Source organism: Clavelina lepadiformis, chromosome 4 (assembly GCF_947623445.1).
Source record: "Clavelina lepadiformis chromosome 4, kaClaLepa1.1, whole genome shotgun sequence".
Taxonomy (NCBI): Eukaryota; Metazoa; Chordata; class Ascidiacea; order Aplousobranchia; family Clavelinidae; genus Clavelina; species Clavelina lepadiformis.
In genome coordinates, this window is record NC_135243.1 from 14819727 (window position 1) to 14837429 (window position 17703).

The 17703-nt window shown below is 39.5% G+C and overlaps 25 non-coding genes and 44 pseudogenes across 25 annotated transcripts; all 69 read right to left on the reverse strand.

Annotated features, from left to right (window-relative positions):
* Window positions 1-68: 68 nt before the first annotated feature.
* Window positions 69-187, reverse strand: LOC143455713 (5S ribosomal RNA; annotated as a pseudogene).
* Window positions 188-297: 110 nt separating this feature from the next.
* LOC143454849 (5S ribosomal RNA) lies at window positions 298-416 on the reverse strand. The gene has a single exon (XR_013116454.1). It is a non-coding gene; the product is annotated as a 5S ribosomal RNA (ribosomal RNA).
* A 110-nt stretch (window positions 417-526) lies between these two features.
* Window positions 527-645, reverse strand: LOC143456328 (5S ribosomal RNA; annotated as a pseudogene).
* A 110-nt stretch (window positions 646-755) lies between these two features.
* LOC143456414 (5S ribosomal RNA) lies at window positions 756-874 on the reverse strand (annotated as a pseudogene).
* Window positions 875-984: 110 nt separating this feature from the next.
* Window positions 985-1103, reverse strand: LOC143455009 (5S ribosomal RNA). Its single transcript, XR_013116608.1, has one exon. It is a non-coding gene; the product is annotated as a 5S ribosomal RNA (ribosomal RNA).
* Window positions 1104-1213: 110 nt separating this feature from the next.
* LOC143456809 (5S ribosomal RNA) lies at window positions 1214-1322 on the reverse strand (annotated as a pseudogene).
* Window positions 1323-1432: 110 nt separating this feature from the next.
* Window positions 1433-1541, reverse strand: LOC143456685 (5S ribosomal RNA; annotated as a pseudogene).
* A 110-nt stretch (window positions 1542-1651) lies between these two features.
* Window positions 1652-1770, reverse strand: LOC143457178 (5S ribosomal RNA; annotated as a pseudogene).
* A 110-nt stretch (window positions 1771-1880) lies between these two features.
* LOC143456076 (5S ribosomal RNA) lies at window positions 1881-1999 on the reverse strand (annotated as a pseudogene).
* A 110-nt stretch (window positions 2000-2109) lies between these two features.
* On the reverse strand, window positions 2110-2218 carry LOC143457222 (5S ribosomal RNA; annotated as a pseudogene).
* Window positions 2219-2328: 110 nt separating this feature from the next.
* On the reverse strand, window positions 2329-2437 carry LOC143456686 (5S ribosomal RNA; annotated as a pseudogene).
* Window positions 2438-2547: 110 nt separating this feature from the next.
* Window positions 2548-2666, reverse strand: LOC143457179 (5S ribosomal RNA; annotated as a pseudogene).
* A 110-nt stretch (window positions 2667-2776) lies between these two features.
* Window positions 2777-2895, reverse strand: LOC143454279 (5S ribosomal RNA). The gene has a single exon (XR_013115911.1). It is a non-coding gene; the product is annotated as a 5S ribosomal RNA (ribosomal RNA).
* A 110-nt stretch (window positions 2896-3005) lies between these two features.
* LOC143454776 (5S ribosomal RNA) lies at window positions 3006-3124 on the reverse strand. Its single transcript, XR_013116385.1, has one exon. It is a non-coding gene; the product is annotated as a 5S ribosomal RNA (ribosomal RNA).
* Window positions 3125-3234: 110 nt separating this feature from the next.
* LOC143455336 (5S ribosomal RNA) lies at window positions 3235-3353 on the reverse strand. The gene has a single exon (XR_013116918.1). It is a non-coding gene; the product is annotated as a 5S ribosomal RNA (ribosomal RNA).
* A 110-nt stretch (window positions 3354-3463) lies between these two features.
* On the reverse strand, window positions 3464-3582 carry LOC143455315 (5S ribosomal RNA). Its single transcript, XR_013116898.1, has one exon. It is a non-coding gene; the product is annotated as a 5S ribosomal RNA (ribosomal RNA).
* A 110-nt stretch (window positions 3583-3692) lies between these two features.
* Window positions 3693-3801, reverse strand: LOC143456834 (5S ribosomal RNA; annotated as a pseudogene).
* Window positions 3802-3911: 110 nt separating this feature from the next.
* Window positions 3912-4030, reverse strand: LOC143455567 (5S ribosomal RNA; annotated as a pseudogene).
* A 110-nt stretch (window positions 4031-4140) lies between these two features.
* LOC143453636 (5S ribosomal RNA) lies at window positions 4141-4259 on the reverse strand. Its single transcript, XR_013115297.1, has one exon. It is a non-coding gene; the product is annotated as a 5S ribosomal RNA (ribosomal RNA).
* Window positions 4260-4369: 110 nt separating this feature from the next.
* Window positions 4370-4488, reverse strand: LOC143455575 (5S ribosomal RNA; annotated as a pseudogene).
* Window positions 4489-4598: 110 nt separating this feature from the next.
* On the reverse strand, window positions 4599-4717 carry LOC143456768 (5S ribosomal RNA; annotated as a pseudogene).
* Window positions 4718-4827: 110 nt separating this feature from the next.
* LOC143456691 (5S ribosomal RNA) lies at window positions 4828-4936 on the reverse strand (annotated as a pseudogene).
* Window positions 4937-5046: 110 nt separating this feature from the next.
* Window positions 5047-5155, reverse strand: LOC143457088 (5S ribosomal RNA; annotated as a pseudogene).
* Window positions 5156-5484: 329 nt separating this feature from the next.
* Window positions 5485-5603, reverse strand: LOC143455582 (5S ribosomal RNA; annotated as a pseudogene).
* A 110-nt stretch (window positions 5604-5713) lies between these two features.
* Window positions 5714-5832, reverse strand: LOC143457463 (5S ribosomal RNA). The gene has a single exon (XR_013117160.1). It is a non-coding gene; the product is annotated as a 5S ribosomal RNA (ribosomal RNA).
* Window positions 5833-5942: 110 nt separating this feature from the next.
* Window positions 5943-6051, reverse strand: LOC143456692 (5S ribosomal RNA; annotated as a pseudogene).
* A 110-nt stretch (window positions 6052-6161) lies between these two features.
* LOC143457089 (5S ribosomal RNA) lies at window positions 6162-6270 on the reverse strand (annotated as a pseudogene).
* A 329-nt stretch (window positions 6271-6599) lies between these two features.
* Window positions 6600-6718, reverse strand: LOC143455583 (5S ribosomal RNA; annotated as a pseudogene).
* A 110-nt stretch (window positions 6719-6828) lies between these two features.
* LOC143457464 (5S ribosomal RNA) lies at window positions 6829-6947 on the reverse strand. Its single transcript, XR_013117161.1, has one exon. It is a non-coding gene; the product is annotated as a 5S ribosomal RNA (ribosomal RNA).
* A 110-nt stretch (window positions 6948-7057) lies between these two features.
* Window positions 7058-7176, reverse strand: LOC143456008 (5S ribosomal RNA; annotated as a pseudogene).
* A 110-nt stretch (window positions 7177-7286) lies between these two features.
* LOC143456230 (5S ribosomal RNA) lies at window positions 7287-7405 on the reverse strand (annotated as a pseudogene).
* A 110-nt stretch (window positions 7406-7515) lies between these two features.
* LOC143454833 (5S ribosomal RNA) lies at window positions 7516-7634 on the reverse strand. Its single transcript, XR_013116438.1, has one exon. It is a non-coding gene; the product is annotated as a 5S ribosomal RNA (ribosomal RNA).
* A 110-nt stretch (window positions 7635-7744) lies between these two features.
* Window positions 7745-7863, reverse strand: LOC143455401 (5S ribosomal RNA; annotated as a pseudogene).
* Window positions 7864-7973: 110 nt separating this feature from the next.
* LOC143456630 (5S ribosomal RNA) lies at window positions 7974-8092 on the reverse strand (annotated as a pseudogene).
* A 110-nt stretch (window positions 8093-8202) lies between these two features.
* LOC143455452 (5S ribosomal RNA) lies at window positions 8203-8321 on the reverse strand (annotated as a pseudogene).
* Window positions 8322-8431: 110 nt separating this feature from the next.
* LOC143454831 (5S ribosomal RNA) lies at window positions 8432-8550 on the reverse strand. The gene has a single exon (XR_013116436.1). It is a non-coding gene; the product is annotated as a 5S ribosomal RNA (ribosomal RNA).
* A 110-nt stretch (window positions 8551-8660) lies between these two features.
* LOC143455108 (5S ribosomal RNA) lies at window positions 8661-8779 on the reverse strand. The gene has a single exon (XR_013116701.1). It is a non-coding gene; the product is annotated as a 5S ribosomal RNA (ribosomal RNA).
* A 109-nt stretch (window positions 8780-8888) lies between these two features.
* Window positions 8889-8997, reverse strand: LOC143456820 (5S ribosomal RNA; annotated as a pseudogene).
* A 111-nt stretch (window positions 8998-9108) lies between these two features.
* On the reverse strand, window positions 9109-9227 carry LOC143456187 (5S ribosomal RNA; annotated as a pseudogene).
* Window positions 9228-9337: 110 nt separating this feature from the next.
* Window positions 9338-9456, reverse strand: LOC143456869 (5S ribosomal RNA; annotated as a pseudogene).
* A 110-nt stretch (window positions 9457-9566) lies between these two features.
* LOC143454688 (5S ribosomal RNA) lies at window positions 9567-9685 on the reverse strand. The gene has a single exon (XR_013116298.1). It is a non-coding gene; the product is annotated as a 5S ribosomal RNA (ribosomal RNA).
* Window positions 9686-9795: 110 nt separating this feature from the next.
* Window positions 9796-9914, reverse strand: LOC143454619 (5S ribosomal RNA). Its single transcript, XR_013116233.1, has one exon. It is a non-coding gene; the product is annotated as a 5S ribosomal RNA (ribosomal RNA).
* Window positions 9915-10024: 110 nt separating this feature from the next.
* On the reverse strand, window positions 10025-10143 carry LOC143456925 (5S ribosomal RNA). The gene has a single exon (XR_013117100.1). It is a non-coding gene; the product is annotated as a 5S ribosomal RNA (ribosomal RNA).
* A 110-nt stretch (window positions 10144-10253) lies between these two features.
* LOC143456121 (5S ribosomal RNA) lies at window positions 10254-10372 on the reverse strand (annotated as a pseudogene).
* Window positions 10373-10482: 110 nt separating this feature from the next.
* On the reverse strand, window positions 10483-10601 carry LOC143457247 (5S ribosomal RNA; annotated as a pseudogene).
* A 110-nt stretch (window positions 10602-10711) lies between these two features.
* LOC143454709 (5S ribosomal RNA) lies at window positions 10712-10830 on the reverse strand. The gene has a single exon (XR_013116319.1). It is a non-coding gene; the product is annotated as a 5S ribosomal RNA (ribosomal RNA).
* A 110-nt stretch (window positions 10831-10940) lies between these two features.
* LOC143455765 (5S ribosomal RNA) lies at window positions 10941-11049 on the reverse strand (annotated as a pseudogene).
* Window positions 11050-11159: 110 nt separating this feature from the next.
* On the reverse strand, window positions 11160-11278 carry LOC143454777 (5S ribosomal RNA). Its single transcript, XR_013116386.1, has one exon. It is a non-coding gene; the product is annotated as a 5S ribosomal RNA (ribosomal RNA).
* A 109-nt stretch (window positions 11279-11387) lies between these two features.
* LOC143455714 (5S ribosomal RNA) lies at window positions 11388-11506 on the reverse strand (annotated as a pseudogene).
* Window positions 11507-11616: 110 nt separating this feature from the next.
* LOC143454110 (5S ribosomal RNA) lies at window positions 11617-11735 on the reverse strand. The gene has a single exon (XR_013115751.1). It is a non-coding gene; the product is annotated as a 5S ribosomal RNA (ribosomal RNA).
* Window positions 11736-11845: 110 nt separating this feature from the next.
* Window positions 11846-11964, reverse strand: LOC143456037 (5S ribosomal RNA; annotated as a pseudogene).
* Window positions 11965-12074: 110 nt separating this feature from the next.
* Window positions 12075-12193, reverse strand: LOC143455740 (5S ribosomal RNA; annotated as a pseudogene).
* A 110-nt stretch (window positions 12194-12303) lies between these two features.
* LOC143455010 (5S ribosomal RNA) lies at window positions 12304-12422 on the reverse strand. Its single transcript, XR_013116609.1, has one exon. It is a non-coding gene; the product is annotated as a 5S ribosomal RNA (ribosomal RNA).
* Window positions 12423-12532: 110 nt separating this feature from the next.
* Window positions 12533-12641, reverse strand: LOC143456811 (5S ribosomal RNA; annotated as a pseudogene).
* A 110-nt stretch (window positions 12642-12751) lies between these two features.
* Window positions 12752-12860, reverse strand: LOC143456687 (5S ribosomal RNA; annotated as a pseudogene).
* Window positions 12861-12970: 110 nt separating this feature from the next.
* Window positions 12971-13089, reverse strand: LOC143457180 (5S ribosomal RNA; annotated as a pseudogene).
* Window positions 13090-13199: 110 nt separating this feature from the next.
* On the reverse strand, window positions 13200-13318 carry LOC143454280 (5S ribosomal RNA). Its single transcript, XR_013115912.1, has one exon. It is a non-coding gene; the product is annotated as a 5S ribosomal RNA (ribosomal RNA).
* Window positions 13319-13428: 110 nt separating this feature from the next.
* On the reverse strand, window positions 13429-13547 carry LOC143454767 (5S ribosomal RNA). The gene has a single exon (XR_013116376.1). It is a non-coding gene; the product is annotated as a 5S ribosomal RNA (ribosomal RNA).
* A 110-nt stretch (window positions 13548-13657) lies between these two features.
* Window positions 13658-13776, reverse strand: LOC143455109 (5S ribosomal RNA). The gene has a single exon (XR_013116702.1). It is a non-coding gene; the product is annotated as a 5S ribosomal RNA (ribosomal RNA).
* Window positions 13777-13886: 110 nt separating this feature from the next.
* LOC143456870 (5S ribosomal RNA) lies at window positions 13887-13995 on the reverse strand (annotated as a pseudogene).
* Window positions 13996-14324: 329 nt separating this feature from the next.
* Window positions 14325-14443, reverse strand: LOC143454469 (5S ribosomal RNA). The gene has a single exon (XR_013116089.1). It is a non-coding gene; the product is annotated as a 5S ribosomal RNA (ribosomal RNA).
* Window positions 14444-14772: 329 nt separating this feature from the next.
* LOC143454542 (5S ribosomal RNA) lies at window positions 14773-14891 on the reverse strand. Its single transcript, XR_013116160.1, has one exon. It is a non-coding gene; the product is annotated as a 5S ribosomal RNA (ribosomal RNA).
* Window positions 14892-15439: 548 nt separating this feature from the next.
* On the reverse strand, window positions 15440-15558 carry LOC143455862 (5S ribosomal RNA; annotated as a pseudogene).
* A 110-nt stretch (window positions 15559-15668) lies between these two features.
* LOC143456682 (5S ribosomal RNA) lies at window positions 15669-15787 on the reverse strand (annotated as a pseudogene).
* A 110-nt stretch (window positions 15788-15897) lies between these two features.
* On the reverse strand, window positions 15898-16016 carry LOC143457271 (5S ribosomal RNA; annotated as a pseudogene).
* A 110-nt stretch (window positions 16017-16126) lies between these two features.
* On the reverse strand, window positions 16127-16245 carry LOC143456775 (5S ribosomal RNA; annotated as a pseudogene).
* A 110-nt stretch (window positions 16246-16355) lies between these two features.
* Window positions 16356-16464, reverse strand: LOC143456727 (5S ribosomal RNA; annotated as a pseudogene).
* Window positions 16465-16794: 330 nt separating this feature from the next.
* Window positions 16795-16913, reverse strand: LOC143457110 (5S ribosomal RNA; annotated as a pseudogene).
* A 110-nt stretch (window positions 16914-17023) lies between these two features.
* On the reverse strand, window positions 17024-17142 carry LOC143454199 (5S ribosomal RNA). The gene has a single exon (XR_013115834.1). It is a non-coding gene; the product is annotated as a 5S ribosomal RNA (ribosomal RNA).
* Between the last annotated feature and the right edge of the window lie 561 nt (window positions 17143-17703).

The window sequence follows — 17703 nt, forward strand, 5'->3', positions numbered from 1 at the left end:
ATTGCATAGGAAATCAAAAAAGCAAATAGTTGCTATAAATTTGATTGAAATATACAGCATGACTAAAATGCTTACAACACCCGTTATTCCCAAGCGACCACCCATCCAAGTACTAACCGGGCCCGAGGTTGCTTAACTTCCGAGATCGAACGAGATCGGGTCTACTCAACCTGGTATGGTCGTAGGTGATTTCAAATGAAAGAAAATGGCTTTTTCAATTCTAATTCGATTGCATAGGAAATTCAAAAAAGTAAACAGATGTTAAAAATTTAATTGAAGTATACAGCATGACTAAAATGCTTACAACACCCGGTATTCCCAGGCGGTCACCCATCCAAATACAAACCGGGCCCGAGGTTGCTTAACTTCCGAGATCGAACGAGATCGGGTCTACTCAACCCGGTATGGTCGTAGACAATTTCAAAAGAAAGAAAATGGCATTTTCAATTATAATTCGATTGCATAAGAAATACAAAAATGCAAACAGTTGCTATAAAAATAATTGAAATATACAGCATGACTAAAATGCTTACAACACCCGGTATTCCCAGGCGGTCAACCATCCAAGTACTAACAGGGACCGAGGTTGCTTAACTTCCGAGATCGAACGAGATCGAGTCTACTCAACCTGGTATGGTCGTAGACGATTTTAAAAAAAAGAAAATGGCTTTATGAATTCTAATTCGATTGCATAGGAAATTCAAAAAAGCAAATAGTTGCTAAAAATTGAATTGAAATATACAGCATGGCTAAAATGCTTTCAACACTCGGTATTCCCAGGCGGTCACCCATCCAGATACTAACCGGGCCCGAGGTTGCTTAACTTCCGAGATCGAAGGAGATCGGGTCTACTCAACCTGGTATGGTCGTAGACGATTTCAAATTAAGGAAAATGGTCTTTCCAATTCTAATTCGATTGCATAGAAAATTCAAAAAAGCAAATATTTGCTATAAATTTGATTGAAATATACAGCATGACTAAAATGCTTACAACACCCGTTATTCCCAGGCGGTCACCCATCCAAGTACTAACCGGGCCCGAGGTTGCTTAACTTCCGAGATCGAACGAGGTCGGGTCTACTCAACCTGGTATGGTCGTAGACGATTCCAAATGAAAAAAAATGGTATTATGAATTCTAATTCGATTGCATAGGAAATTCAAAAAAGCAAATAGTTGCTATAAATTTAATTGAAATATACAGCATGATTAAAATGCTTACAGCACCCGGTATCCCCAGGCGGTCACCCATCCAAGTACTAACCGGGCCCGAGGTTGCTTAACTTCCGAGATCGGGTATACTCAACCTGGTATGGTCGTAGGCGATTTCAAAAGAAAGAAAATGGCTTTATGAATTCTAATTCGATTGCATAGGAAATTCAAAAAAGCAAATAGTTGCTATAAATTTGATTGAAATATACAGCATGACTAAAATGCTTACAACACCCGGTATTCCCAGGCGGTCACCCATCCAAGCACTAACCGGGCCCGAGGTTGCTTAAATTCCGAGATCGGGTCTACTCAACCTGGTATGGTCGTAGGCGATTTTAAATGAAAGAAAATGGCTTTTTTATTTATAATTCGTTTGCATAGGAAATTCAAAATCACAAACATTTGCTATATATTTAATTGAAATATACAGCATGACTAAAATGCTTACAAAACCCGGTATTTCTAGGCGGTCACAAATCCAAGTACCAACCGGGCCCGAGGTTGCTTAACTTCCGAGATCGAACGAGATCGGGTCTACTCAACCTGGTATGGTCGTAGGCGATTTCAAATGAAAGAAAATAGCTTTTTCAATTCTAATTCGATTGCATAGGAAATTCAAAAAAGTAAACAGATGTTATAAATTTAATTGAAGTATACAGCATGACTAAAATGCTTACAACACACGGTATTCCCAGGCGGTCACCCATCCAAGTACTAAGCGGGCCCGAGGTTGCTTAACTTCCGAGATCGAACGAGGTCGGGTCTACTCAACCTGGTATGGTCGTAGACGATTCCAAATGAAAAAAAATGGTATTATGAATTCTAATTCGATTGCATAGGAAATTCAAAAAAGCAAATAGTTGCTATAAATTTAATTGAAATATACAGCATGATTAAAATGCTTACAGCACCCGGTATCCCCAGGCGGTCACCCATCCAAGTACTAACCGGGCCCGAGGTTGCTTAACTTCCGAGATCATGTATACTCAACCTGGTATGGTCGTAGGCGATTTCAAAAGAAAGAAAATGGCTTTATGAATTCTAATTCGATTGCATAGGAAATTCAAAAAAGCAAATAGTTGCTATAAATTTGATTGAAATATACAGCATGACTAAAATGCTTACAACACCCGGTATTCCCAGGCGGTCACCCATCCAAGCACTAACCGGGCCCGAGGTTGCTTAAATTCCGAGATCGGGTCTACTCAACCTGGTATGGTCGTAGGCGATTTTAAATGAAAGAAAATGGCTTTTTTATTTATAATTCGTTTGCATAGGAAATTCAAAATCACAAACATTTGCTATATATTTAATTGAAATATACAGCATGACTAAAATGCTTACAAAACCCGGTATTTCTAGGCGGTCACAAATCCAAGTACCAACCGGGCCCGAGGTTGCTTAACTTCCGAGATCGAACGAGATCGGGTCTACTCAACCTGGTATGGTCGTAGGCGATTTCAAATGAAAGAAAATAGCTTTTTCAATTCTAATTCGATTGCATAGGAAATTCAAAAAAGTAAACAGATGTTATAAATTTAATTGAAGTATACAGCATGACTAAAATGCTTACAACACACGGTATTCCCAGGCGGTCACCCATCCAAGTACTAACCGGGCCCGAGGTTGCTTAACTTCCGAGATCGAACGAGATCGGGTCTACTCAACCTGGTATGGTCGTAGGCGATTTCAAAAGAAAGAAAATCGCTTTATGAATTCTAATTCGATTGCATAGGAAATTCAAAAAAGTAAACAGATGTTATAGATTTAATTGAAGTATACAGCATGACTAAAATGCTTACAACACCCGGTATTCCCAGGCGGTCACCCATCCAAGTACTAACAGGGCCCGAGGTTGCTTAACTTCCGAGATCGAACGAGATCGGGTCTACTCAACCTGGTATGGTCGTAGACGATTTCAAATGAAAGAAAATGGTCTTCCCAATTCTAATTCGATTGCATAGGAAATTCAAAAAAGCAAATAGTTGCTATAAATTTGATTGAAATATACAGCATGACTAAAATGCTTACAAAACCCGTTGTTCCCAGGCGGTCACCCATCCAAGTACTAACCGGGCCCGAGGTTGCTTAACTTCCGAGATCGAACGAGATCGGGTTTACTCAACCTGGTATGGTCGTAGGTGATTTCAAATGAAAGAAAATGGTCTTCCCAATTCTAATTCGATTGCATAGGAAATTCAAAAAAGTAAACAGATGTTATAAATTTAATTGAAGTATACAGCATGACTAAAATGCTTACAACACACGGTATTCCCAGGCGGTCACCCATCCAAGTACTAACAGGGCCCGAGGTTGCTTAACTTCCGAGATCGAACGAGATCGGGTCTATTCAACCTGGTATGGTCGTAGACGATTGCAAATGAAAAAAAATGGTCCTTCCAATTCTAATTCGATTGCATAGGAAATTCAAAAAAGCAAATAGTTGCTATAAATTTAATTGAAATATACAGCATGACTAAAATGCTTACAGCACCCAGTATTCCCAGGCGGTCACCCATCCAAGTACTAACCGGGCCCGAGGTTGCTTAACTTCCGAGTTCGGGTCTACTCAACCTGGTATGGTCGTAGGCGATTTCAAAACAAAGAAAATGGCTTTATGAATTCTAATTCGATTGCATAGGAAATTCAAAAAAGCAAATAGTTGCTAAAAATTGAATTGAAATATACAGCATGACTAAAATGCTTACAACACCCGGTATTCTCAGGCGGTCACCCATCCAATTACTAACAGGGCCCGAGGTTGCTTAACTTCCGAGATCGAACGAGATCGGGTCTACTCAACCTGGTATGGTCGTAGGCGATTTCAAATGAAAAAAAATGGCTTTTTTAATTCTAATTCGATTGCATAGGAAATTCAAAAAAGTAAACAGATGTTATAAATTTAATTGAAGTATACAGCATGACTAAAATGATTACAACACCCGGTATTCCCAGGCGGTCACCCATCCAAGTACTAACCGGGCCCGAGGTTGCTTAACTTCCGAGATCGAACGAGATCGGGTCTACTCAACCTGGTATGGTCGTAGGCAATTTCAAAAGAAAGAAAATGGCATTTTCTATTATAATTCGATTGCATAGGAAATACAAAAACGCAAACAGTTGCTATAAAAATAATTGAAATATACAGCATGACTAAAATGCTTACAACACCCGGTATTCCCAGGCGGTCAACCATCCAAGTACTAACAGGGCCCGAGGTTGCTTAACTTCCGAGATCGAACGAGATCAGGTCTGCTCAACCTGGTATGGTCGTAGGCGATTTCAAATGAAAGAAAATGGCTTGATGAATTATAATTCGATTGCATAGGAAATTCAAAAAAGCAAATAGTTGCTAAAAATTGAACTGAAATATACAGCATGACTAAAATGCTTACAACACACGGTATTCCCAGGCGGTCACCCATCCAGATACTAACAGGGACCGAGGTTGCTTAACTTCCGAGATCGAACGAGATCGGGTCTACTCAACCTGGTATGGTCGTAGACGATTTCAAATGAAAAAAAATGGTATTATGAATTCTAATTCGATTGCATAGGAAATTCAAAAAAGCAAATAGTTGCTATAAATTTAATTGAAATAAACAGCATGACTAAAATGCTTACAGCACCCGGTATTCCCAGGCGGTCACCCATCCAAGTACTAACCGGGCCCGAGGTTGCTTAACTTCCGAGATCGGGTCTACTCAACCTGGTATGGTCGTAGGCGATTTCAAAAGAAAGAAAATGGCTTTATGAATTCTAATTCGATTGCATAGGAAATTCAAAAAAGCAAATAGTTGCTATAAGTTTGATAGAAATATACAGCATGACTAAAATGCTTACAACACCCGGTATTCCCAGGCGGTCACCCATCCAAGCACTAACTGGGCCCGAGGTTGCTTAACTTCCGAGATCGGGTCTACTCAACCTGGTATGGTCGTAGGCGATTTCAAATGAAAGAAAATGGCTTTTTTATTTATAATTCGTTTGCATAGGAAAATCTAAATCACAAACAGTTGCTATATATTTAATTGAAATATACAGCATGACTAAATTGCTTACAAAACCCGGTATTCCTAGGCGGTCACAAATCCAAGTACTAACCGGGCCCGAGGTTGCTTATTTTCCGAGATCGGGTATACTCAAACTGGTATGGTCGTAGGCGATTTCAAAAGAAAGAAAATGGCTTTATGAATTCTAATTCGATTGCATAGGAAATTCAAAAAAGCAAATAGTTGCTAAAAATTTAATTGAAATATATAGCATGACTAAAATGCTTACAACACCCGGTATTCCCAGGCGGTCACCCATCCAAGTACTAACAGGGCCCGAGGTTTCTTAACTTCCGAGATCGAACGAGATCGGGTCTACTCAACCTGGTATGGTCGTAGACGATTTCAAATGAAAGAAAATTGTCTTCCCAATTCTAATTCGATTGCATAGGAAATTCAAAAAAGCAAATAGTTGCTATAAATTTGATTGAAATATACAGCATGACTAAAATGCTTACAACACCCGTTATTCCCAGGCGGTCACCCATCCAAGTACTAACCGGGCCCGAGGTTGCTTAACATCCGAGATCGAACGAGATCGGGTGTACTCAACCTGGTATGGTCGTAGGCGGTTTCAAATGAAAGAAAATAGCTTTTTCAATTCTAATTCGATTGCATAGGAAATTCAAAAAAGCAAATAGTTGCTATAAATTTAATTGAAATAAACAGCATGACTAAAATGCTTACAGCACCCGGTATTCCCAGGCGGTCACCCATCCAAGTACTAACCGGGCCCGAGGTTGCTTAACTTCCGAGATCGGGTCTACTCAACCTGGTATGGTCGTAGGCGATTTCAAAAGAAAGAAAATGGCTTTATGAATTCTAATTCGATTGCATAGGAAATTCAAAAAAGCAAATAGTTGCTATAAGTTTGATAGAAATATACAGCATGACTAAAATGCTTACAACACCCGGTATTCCCAGGCGGTCACCCATCCAAGCACTAACTGGGCCCGAGGTTGCTTAACTTCCGAGATCGGGTCTACTCAACCTGGTATGGTCGTAGGCGATTTCAAATGAAAGAAAATGGCTTTTTTATTTATAATTCGTTTGCATAGGAAAATCAAAATCACAAACAGTTGCTATATATTTAATTGAAATATACAGCATGACTAAATTGCTTACAAAACCCGGTATTCCTAGGCGGTCACAAATCCAAGTACTAACCGGGCCCGAGGTTGCTTATTTTTCGAGATCGGGTATACTCAAACTGGTATGGTCGTAGGCGATTTCAAAAGAAAGAAAATGGCTTTATGAATTCTAATTCGATTGCATAGGAAATTCAAAAAAGCAAATAGTCGCTAAAAATTTAATTGAAATATATAGCATGACTAAAATGCTTACAACACCCGGTATTCCCAGGCGGTCACCCATCCAAGTACTAACAGGGCCCGAGGTTTCTTAACTTCCGAGATCGAACGAGATCGGGTCTACTCAACCTGGTATGGTCGTAGACGATTTCAAATGAAAGAAAATTGTCTTCCCAATTCTAATTCGATTGCATAGGAAATTCAAAAAAGCAAATAGTTGCTATAAATTTGATTGAAATATACAGCATGACTAAAATGCTTACAACACCCGTTATTCCCAGGCGGTCACCCATCCAAGTACTAACCGGGCCCGAGGTTGCTTAACATCCGAGATCGAACGAGATCGGGTGTACTCAACCTGGTATGGTCGTAGGCGGTTTCAAATGAAAGAAAATAGCTTTTTCAATTCTAATTCGATTGCATAGGAAATTCAAAAAAGTAAACAGATGTTATAAATTTAATTGAAGTATACAGCATGACTAAAATGCTTATAACACACGGTATTCCCAGGCGGTCACCCATCCAAGTACTAACCGGGCCCGAGGTTGCTTAACTTCAGAGATCGAACGAGATCGGGTCTACTCAACCCGGTATGGTCGTAGGCAATTTCAAAAGAAAGAAAATGGCATTTTCAATTATAATTCGATTGCATAGGAAATACAAAAACGCAAACAGTTGCTATAAAAATAATTGAAATATACAGCATGACTAAAATGCTTACAACACCCGGTATTCACAGGCAGTCACCCATCCAACTACTAACAAGGCCCGAGATTGCTTAACTTCCGAGATCGAACGAGATCGGGTCTACTCAACCTGGTATGGTCGTAGGCGATTTCAAAAGAAAGAAAATGGCTTTATGAATTCTAATTCGATTGCATAGGAAATTCAAAAAAGCAAATAGTGGTAAAAAATTGAATTGAAATATACAGCATGACTAAAATGCTTACAACACCCGGTATTCCCAGGCGGTCACCCATCCAAGTACTAACCGGGCACGAAGTTGCTTAACTTCCGAGATCGAACGAGATCGGGTTTACTCAACCTGGTATGGTCGTAGGCGATTTCAATTGAAAGAAAATAGCTTTTTCAATTCTAATTCGAGTGCATAGGAAATTCAAAAAAGTAAACAGATGTTATAAATTTAATTGAAGTATACAGCATGACTAAAATGCTTACAACACACGGTATTCCCAGGCGGTTACCCATCCAAGTACTAACCGGGCCCGAGGTTGCTTAACTTTCGAGATCGAACGAGATCGGGTCTACTCAACCCGGTATGGTCGTAGGCAATTTCAAATGAAAGAAAATGGCATTTTCAATTATAATTCGATTGCATAGGAAATATAAAAACGCAAACAGTTGCTATAAAAATAATTGAAATATACAGCATGACTAAAATGCTTACAACACCCGGTAATCCCAGGCAGTCACCCATCCAATTACTAACCGGGCCCGAGATTGCTTAACTTCCGAGATCGAACGAGATCGGGTCTACTCAACCTGGTATGGTCGTAGGTGATTTCAAATGAAAGAAAATGGCTTTATGAATTCTAATTCGATTGCATAGGAAACTCAAAAAAGCAAATAGTTGCTAAAAATTGAAATGAAATATACAGCATGACTAAAATGCTTACAACACCCGGTATTCCCAGGCAGTCATCCATCCAAGTACTAACAGGGCCCGAGGTTGCTTAACTTCCGAGATCGAACGAGATCGGGTTTACTCAACCTGGTATGGTCGTAGGCGATTTCAAATGAAAGAAAATGGTCTTTCCAATTCTAATTCGATTGCATAGGAAATTCAAAAAAGCAAATAGTTGCTATAAATTTGATTGAAATATACAGCATGACTAAAATGCTTCCAACACCCGTTATTCCCAGGTGGTCACCCATCCAAGTACTAACCGGGCCCGAGGTTGCTTAACTTCCGAGATCGAACGAGATCGGGTCTACTCAACCTGGTATGGTCGTAGGCGATTTCAAATGAAAGAAAATGGCATTTTCAATTCCAATTCGATTGCATAGGAAATTCAAAAAAGTAAACAGATGTTAAAAATTTAATTGAAGTATACAGCATGACTAAAATGCTTACAACACACGGTATTCCCAGGCGGTCACCCATCCAAGTACTAACCGGGCCCGAGGTTGCTTAACTTCCGAGATCGAACGAGATCGGGTCTACTCAACCCGGTATGGTCCTAGGCAATTTCAAAAGAAAGAAATTGGCATTTTCAATTATAATTCGATTGCATAAGAAATACAAAACGCAAACAGTTGGTATAAAAATAATTGAAATATACAGCATGACTAAAATGCTTACAAAACCCGGTATTCCCAGGCGGTCAACCATCCAAGTACTAACCGGGCCCGAGGTTGCTTAACTTCCGAGATCGGGTATACTCAACCTGGTATGGTCGTAGGCGATTTCAAAAGAAAAAAAAATGGTATTATGAATTCTAATTCGATTGCATAGGAAATTCAAAAAAGCAAATAGTTGCTAAAAATTTAATTGAAATATACAGCATGACTAAAATGCTTACAACACCCGGTATTCCCAGGCGGTCACCCATCCAAGTACTAACCGGGCACGAGGTTTCTTAACTTCCGAGATCGAACGAGATCGGGTCTACTCAACCTGGTATGGTCCTAGACGATTTCAAATGAAAGAAAATGGTCTTCCCAATTCTAATTCGATTGCATAGGAAATTCAAAAAAGCAAATAGTTGCTATAAATTTGATTGAAATATACAGCACGACTAAAATGCTTACAAAACCCGTTATTCCCAGGCGCTCACCTATCCAAGTACTAACCGGGGCCGAGGTTGCTTAACTTCCGAGATCGAACGAGATCGGGTTTACTCAACCTGGTATGGTCGTAGGCGATTTCAAATGAAAGAAAATAGCTTTTTCAATTCTAATTCGATTGCATAGGAAATTCAAAAAAGTAAACAGATGTTATAAATTTAATTGAAGTATACAGCATGACTAAAATGCTTACAACACACGGTATTCCCAGGCGGTCACCCATCCAAGTACTAACCGGGCCCGAGGTTGCTTAACTTCCGAGATCGAACGAGATCGGGTCTACTCAACCTGGTATGGTCGTAGACGATTTCAAATGAAAAAAAATGGTCCTTCCAATTCTAATTCGATTGCATAGGAAATTCAAAAAAGCAAATAGTTGCTATAAATTTGATTGAAATATACAGCATGACTAAAATGCTTACAACACCCGTTATTCCCAAGCGGTCACCCATCCAAGTACTAACCGGGCCCGAGGTTGCTTAACTTCCGAGATCGAACGAGATCGGGTCTACTCAACCTGGTATGGTCGTAGGTGATTTCAAATGAAAGAAAATAGCTTTTTCAATTCTAATTCGATTGCATAGAAAAATCAAAAAAGTAAACAGATGTTATAAATTTAATTGAAGTATACAGCATGACTAAAATGCTTACAACACCCGGTATTCCCAGGCGGTCACCCATCCAAGTACTAACCGGGCCCGAGGTTGCTTAACTTCCGAGATCGAACGAGATCGGGTCTACTCAACCCGGTATGGTCGTAGGCAATTTCAAAAGAAAGAAAATGGCATTTTCAATTATAATTCGATTGCATAAGAAATACAAAAACGCAAACAGTTGCTATAAAAATAATTGAAATATACAGCATGACTAAAATGCTTACAACACCCGGTATTCCCAGGCAGTCAACCATCCAAGTACTAACAGGGCCCGAGGTTGCTTAACTTCCGAGATCGAACGAGATCAGGTCTGCTCAACCTGGTATGGTCGTAGGCGATTTCAAAAGAAAAAAAATGTTATTATGAATTCTAATTCGATTGCATAGGAAATTCAAAAAAGCAAATAGTTGCTAAAAATTTAATTGAAATATACAGCATGACTAAAATGCTTACAACAGCCGGTATTCCCAGGCGGTCACCCATCCAAGTACTAACAGGGTCCGAGGTTTCTTAACTTCCGAGATCGAACGAAATCGTGTCTACTCAACCTGGTATGGTCCTAGACGATTTCAGATGAAAGAAAATGGTCTTCCCAATTCTAATTCGATTGCATAGGAAATTCAAAAAAGCAAATAGTTGATATAAATTTGATTGAAATATACAGCATGACTAAAATGCTTACAAAACCCGTTATTCCCAGGCGGTCACCCATCCAAGTACTAACCGGGCCCGAGGTTGCTTAACTTCCGAGATCGAACGAGATCGGGTCTACACAACCTGGTATGGTCGTAAACGATTTCAAATGAAAAAAAATGGTCCTTCCAATTCTAATTCGATTGCATAGGAAATTCAAAAAAGCAAATAGTTGCTATAAACTTAATTGAAATATACAGCATGACTAAAATGCTTACAACACCCGGTATTCCCAGGCGGTCACCCATCCAAGTACTAACCGGGCCCGAGGTTGCTTAACTTCCGAGATCGGGTATACTCAACCTGGTATGGTCGTAGGCGATTTCAAATGAAAGAAAACGGCTGTATGAATTCTAATTCGATTGCATAGGAAATTCAAAAAAGCAAATAGTTGCTAAAAATTGAATTTAAATAAACAGCATGACTAAAATGCTTACAACACCCGGTATTCCCAGGCGGTCACCCATCCAAGTACTAACAGGGCCCGAGGTTGCTTAACTTCCGAGATCGAACGAGATCGGGTCTACTCAACCTGGTATGGTCGTAGACGATTTCAAATGAAAGAAAATGGTTTTTCCAATTCTAATTCGATTGCATAGGAAATCAAAAAAGCAAATAGTTGCTATAAATTTGATTGAAATATACAGCATGACTAAAATGCTTACAACACCCGTTATTCCCAAGCGACCACCCATCCAAGTACTAACCGGGCCCGAGGTTGCTTAACTTCCGAGATCGAACGAGATCGGGTCTACTCAACCTGGTATGGTCGTAGGTGATTTCAAATGAAAGAAAATGGCTTTTTCAATTCTAATTCGATTGCATAGGAAATTCAAAAAAGTAAACAGATGTTAAAAATTTAATTGAAGTATACAGCATGACTAAAATGCTTACAACACCCGGTATTCCCAGGCGGTCACCCATCCAAGTACAAACCGGGCCCGAGGTTGCTTAACTTCCGAGATCGAACGAGATCGGGTCTACTCAACCCGGTATGGTCGTAGACAATTTCAAAAGAAAGAAAATGGCATTTTCAATTATAATTCGATTGCATAAGAAATACAAAAATGCAAACAGTTGCTATAAAAATAATTGAAATATACAGCATGACTAAAATGCTTACAACACCCGGTATTCCCAGGCGGTCAACCATCCAAGTACTAACAGGGACCGAGGTTGCTTAACTTCCGAGATCGAACGAGATCGGGTCTACTCAACCTGGTATGGTCGTAGACGATTTTAAAAGAAAGAAAATGGCTTTATGAATTCTAATTCGATTGCATAGGAAATTCAAAAAAGCAAATAGTTGCTAAAAATTGAATTGAAATATACAGCATGGCTAAAATGCTTACAACACTCGGTATTCCCAGGCGGTCACCCATCCAGATACTAACCGGGCCCGAGGTTGCTTAACTTCCGAGATCGAAGGAGATCGGGTCTACTCAACCTGGTATGGTCGTAGACGATTTCAAATTAAGGAAAATGGTCTTTCCAATTCTAATTCGATTGCATAGGAAATTCAAAAAAGCAAATATTTGCTATAAATTTGATTGAAATATACAGCATGACTAAAATGCTTACAACACCCGTTATTCCCAGGCGGTCACCCATCCAAGTACTAACCGGGCCCGAGGTTGCTTAACTTCCGAGATCGAACGAGGTCGGGTCTACTCAACCTGGTATGGTCGTAGACGATTCCAAATGAAAAAAAATGGTATTATGAATTCTAATTCGATTGCATAGGAAATTCAAAAAAGCAAATAGTTGCTATAAATTTAATTGAAATATACAGCATGATTAAAATGCTTACAGCACCCGGTATCCCCAGGCGGTCACCCATCCAAGTACTAACCGGGCCCGAGGTTGCTTAACTTCCGAGATCGGGTATACTCAACCTGGTATGGTCGTAGGCGATTTCAAAAGAAAGAAAATGGCTTTATGAATTCTAATTCGATTGCATAGGAAATTCAAAAAAGCAAATAGTTGCTATAAATTTGATTGAAATATACAGCATGACTAAAATGCTTACAACACCCGGTATTCCCAGGCGGTCACCCATCCAAGCACTAACCGGGCCCGAGGTTGCTTAAATTCCGAGATCGGGTCTACTCAACCTGGTATGGTCGTAGGCGATTTTAAATGAAAGAAAATGGCTTTTTTATTTATAATTCGTTTGCATAGGAAATTCAAAATCACAAACATTTGCTATATATTTAATTGAAATATACAGCATGACTAAAATGCTTACAAAACCCGGTATTTCTAGGCGGTCACAAATCCAAGTACCAACCGGGCCCGAGGTTGCTTAACTTCCGAGATCGAACGAGATCGGGTCTACTCAACCTGGTATGGTCGTAGGCGATTTCAAATGAAAGAAAATAGCTTTTTCAATTCTAATTCGATTGCATAGGAAATTCAAAAAAGTAAACAGATGTTATAAATTTAATTGAAGTATACAGCATGACTAAAATGCTTACAACACACGGTATTCCCAGGCGGTCACCCATCCAAGTACTAACCGGGCCCGAGGTTGCTTAACTTCCGAGATCGAACGAGATCGGGTCTACTCAACCTGGTATGGTCGTAGGCGATTTCAAAAGAAAGAAAATCGCTTTATGAATTCTAATTCGATTGCATAGGAAATTCAAAAAAGCAAATAGTTGCTAAAAATTGAATTGAAATATACAGCATGACTAAAATGCTTACAACACCCGGTATTCCCAAGCGGTCACCCATCCAAGTAATAACCGGGCCCGAGGTTGCTTAACTTCCGAGATCGAACGAGATCGGGTCTACTCAACCTGGTATGGTCGTAGACGATTTCAAATGAAGGAAAATGGTCTTTCCAATTCTAATTCGATTGCATAGGAAATTCAAAAAAGCAAATAGTTGCTATAAATTTGATTGAAATATACAGCATGAATAAAATGCTTACAACACCCGGTATTCCCAGGCGGTCACCCATCCAAGTACTAACCGGGCCCGAGGTTGCTTAACTTCCGAGATCGAACGAGATCAGGTCTGCCCAACCTGGTATGGTCGTAGTTGTATTCAAAAGAAAGAAAATGTCATTTTCAATTCTAATTCGATTGCATAGGAAATTCAAAAAAGCAAATAGTTGCTATAAATTTGATAGAAATATACAGCATGACTAAAATGCTTACAACACCCGGTATTCCCAAGCGGTCACCCATCCAAGCACTAACCGGGCCCGAGGTTGCTTAACTTCCGAGATCGGGTCTACTCAACCTGGTATGGTCGTAGGCGATTTCAAATGAAAGAAAATGGTTTTTTTATTTATAATTCGTTTGCATAGGAAATTCAAAATCACAAACAGTTGCTATATATTTAATTGAAATATACAGCATGACTAAATTGCTTACAAAACCCGGTATTCCTAGGCGGTCACAAATCCAAGTACTAACCGGGCCCGAGATTGCTTAACTTCCGAGATTGGGTCTACTCAACCTGGTATGGTCGAAGGCAATTTGAAAAGAAAGAAAATGGCTTTTTTAATTTTAATTCGATTATATAAGGAATATAAAAACGCAAAGAGTTGCTATAAAAATAATTGAATTATACATCATGACTAAAATGCTTACAACACCCGGTATTCCCAGGCGGTCACCCATCCAAGTACTAACCGGGCCCGAGGTTGATTAACTTCCGAGATCGAACGAGATCGGGTCTACTCAACCTGGTATTGTCGTACGCGATTTCAAATGAAAGAAAATGGCGTATTCAATTCTAATTCGATTGCATAGGAAATTCAAAAAAGCAAATAGTTGCTATAAATTTGATAGAAATATACAGCATGACTGAAATGCTTACAAAACCCGGTATAACCAGGCAATCACCCATCCAAGTATTAACCGGGCCCGAGGTTGCTTAACTTCCGAGATCGGGTCTACTCAACCTGGTATGGTCGTAGGCGTTTTAAAATGAAAGAAAATGGCTTTTTTAATTATAATTCGATTGCATAGGAAATTCAAAATCACAAATAGTTGCTATTAATTTAATTGAAATATACAGCATGACTAAAATGCTTACAACACCCGGTATTCCCAGGCGGTCACCCATCCAAGTACTAACCGGGCCCGAGGTTGCTTAACTTCCGAGATCGAACGAGATCGGGTCTACTCAACCTGGTATGGTCGTAGGCGATTTCAAATGAAAGAAAATGGCATTTTCAAGTATAATTCCATTGCATAGGAAATTGAAAAACGCAAACAGTTGCTAGACATTTCATTGAGAGATACAGCATGACTAAAATGCTTACAACACCCGGTATTCCCAGGCGGTCAACCATCCAAGTACTAGCAGGGCCCGAGGTTGCTTAAATTCCGAGATCGTATCTACTCAACCTGGTATGGACGTAGACGATTTCAAATGAAAGAAAATGGTCTTTCCAATTCTAATTCGATTGCATAGGAAATTCAAAAAAGCAAATAGTTGCTATAAATTTGATTGAAATATACAGCATGTCTAAAATGCTTACAGCACCCGGTATTCCCAGGCGGTCACCCATCCAAGTACTAACCGGGCCAGAGGTTGCTTAAATTCCGAGATAGTATCTACTCAACCTGGTATGGTCGTAGGCGTTTTAAAATGAAAGAAAATGGCTTTTTTAATTATAATTCGATTGCATAGGAAATTCAAAATCACAAATAGTTGCTATTAATTTAATTGAAATATACAGCATGACTAAAATGCTTACAACACACGGTATTCCCAGGCGGTCACCCATCCAAAAACTAACCGGGCCCGAGGTTGCTTAACTTCCGAGATCGAACGAGATCGGGTCTACTCAACCCGGTATGGTCGTAGGCAAATTCAAAAGAAAGAAAATGGCATTTTCAATTATAATTCGATTGCAAAGGAAATACAAAAACGCAAACAGTTGCTATAAAAATAATTGAAATATACAGCATGACTAAAATGCTTACAACACCCGGTATTCATAGGCAGTCACCCATCCAACTACTTACCGGGCCCGAGAATGCTTAACTTCCGAGATCGAACGAGATCGGGCCTACTCAACCTGGTATGGTCGTAGGCGATTTCAAAAGAAAGAAAATGGCTTTATGAATTCTAATTCGATTGCATAGGAAATTCAAAAAAGCAAATAGTTGCTAAAAATTGAATTGAAATATACAGCATGACTAAAATGCTTATAACACCCGGTATTCCCAGGCGGTCACCAATCCAAGTTATAACAGGGCCCGAGGTTGCTTAACTTCCGAGATCGAACGAGATCGGGTCTACTCAACCTGGTATGGTCGTAGACGATTTCAAATGAAGGAAAATTGTCTTTCCAATTCTAATTCGATTGCATAGGAAATACAAAAACGCAAACAGTTGCTATAAATTTGATTGAAATATACAGCATGAATAAAATGCTTACAACACCCGTTATTCCCAGGCGGTCACCCATCCAAGTACTAACCGGGCCCGAGGTTGCTTAACTTCCGAGATCGAACGAGAACAGGTCTGCTCAGCCTGGTATGGTCGTAGTTGATTTCAAAAGAAAGAAAATGTCATTTTCAATTCTAATTCGATTGCATAGGAAATTCAAAAAAGCAAATAGTTGCTATAAGTTTGATAGAAATAAACAGCATGACTAAAATGCTTACAACACCCGGTATTCCCAGGCGGTCACCCATCCAAGCACTAACCGGGCCCGAGGTTGCTTAACTTCCGAGATCGGGTTTACTCAACCTGGTATGGTCGTAGGCGATTTGAAATGAAAGAAAATGGCTTTTTTATTTATAATTCGTTTGCATAGGAAATTCAAAATCACAAACAGTTGCTATATATTTAATTGAAATATACAGCTTGACTAAATTGCTTACAAAACCCGGTATTCCTAGGCGGTCACAAATCCAAGTACTAACCGGGCCCGAGGTTGCTTAACTTCCGAGATCGGGTCTACTCAACCTGGTATGGTCGTAGGCGATTTCAAATGAAAGAAAAATGGCCTTTTCAATTCTAATTCGATTGCATAGGAAATTCAAAAAGGCAAAAAGTTGTTATAAATTTGATTGAAATATACAGCATGACTAAAATGCTTACAACACCCGGTATTCCCAGGCAATCACCCATCCAAGTACTAACAGGGCCCGAGGTTGCTTAACATCCGAGATCGAACGAGATCGGGTCTACTCAACCTAGTATGGTCGAGGGCAATTTGAAAAGAAAGAAAATGGCTTTTTTAATTTTAATTCGATTATATAAGGAATATAAAAACGCAAAGAGTTGCTATAAAAATAATTGAATTGTACATCATGACTAAAATGCTTACAACACCCGGTATTCCCAGGCGGACACCCATCCAAGTACTAACCGGGCCCGAGGTTGCTTAACTTCCGAGATCGAACGAGATCGGGTCTACTCAACCTGGTATTGTCGTAGGCGATTTCAAATGAAAGAAAATGGCGTTTTCAATTCTTATTCGATTGCATAGGAAAATCAAAAAAACAAATAGTTGCTATAAATTTCGTGACCCGACACCTTATCGAAAGACACTTTATCGAACGACACTTAATCGAACGACACTTTATCGAAAGACACTTAATCGAACGACACCTGATTGAAACGACACCTGATCGAAACGACAGTTGATCGAAAGACACTTTATCGAACCGAAAGTTGATCAAACGACACTTTATCGAACCGACAGTTACTCAAAACGACAGTTGATCGAACGACACTTTATCGAACCGACAGTTCAAGCAAGATTTTTGCGTGTTTCTCAAACATTGAAACAATGGGTCATTGTGATGTTCAGCTATCTGTCCATGTTTGTTTGATAAAGTTAGATTTTGTAATTTTTGAGATATTGTGATATTTATATAATTTTGCTCTCTCTCCGCATTGAAACGTATTACTCATTTACGCACCAATAACTTGACTAACTATTCTTTTTCGTTCTCTTTTCACAGCGGGGGCGCGGCGTAACAAGAAGAATTTATAGA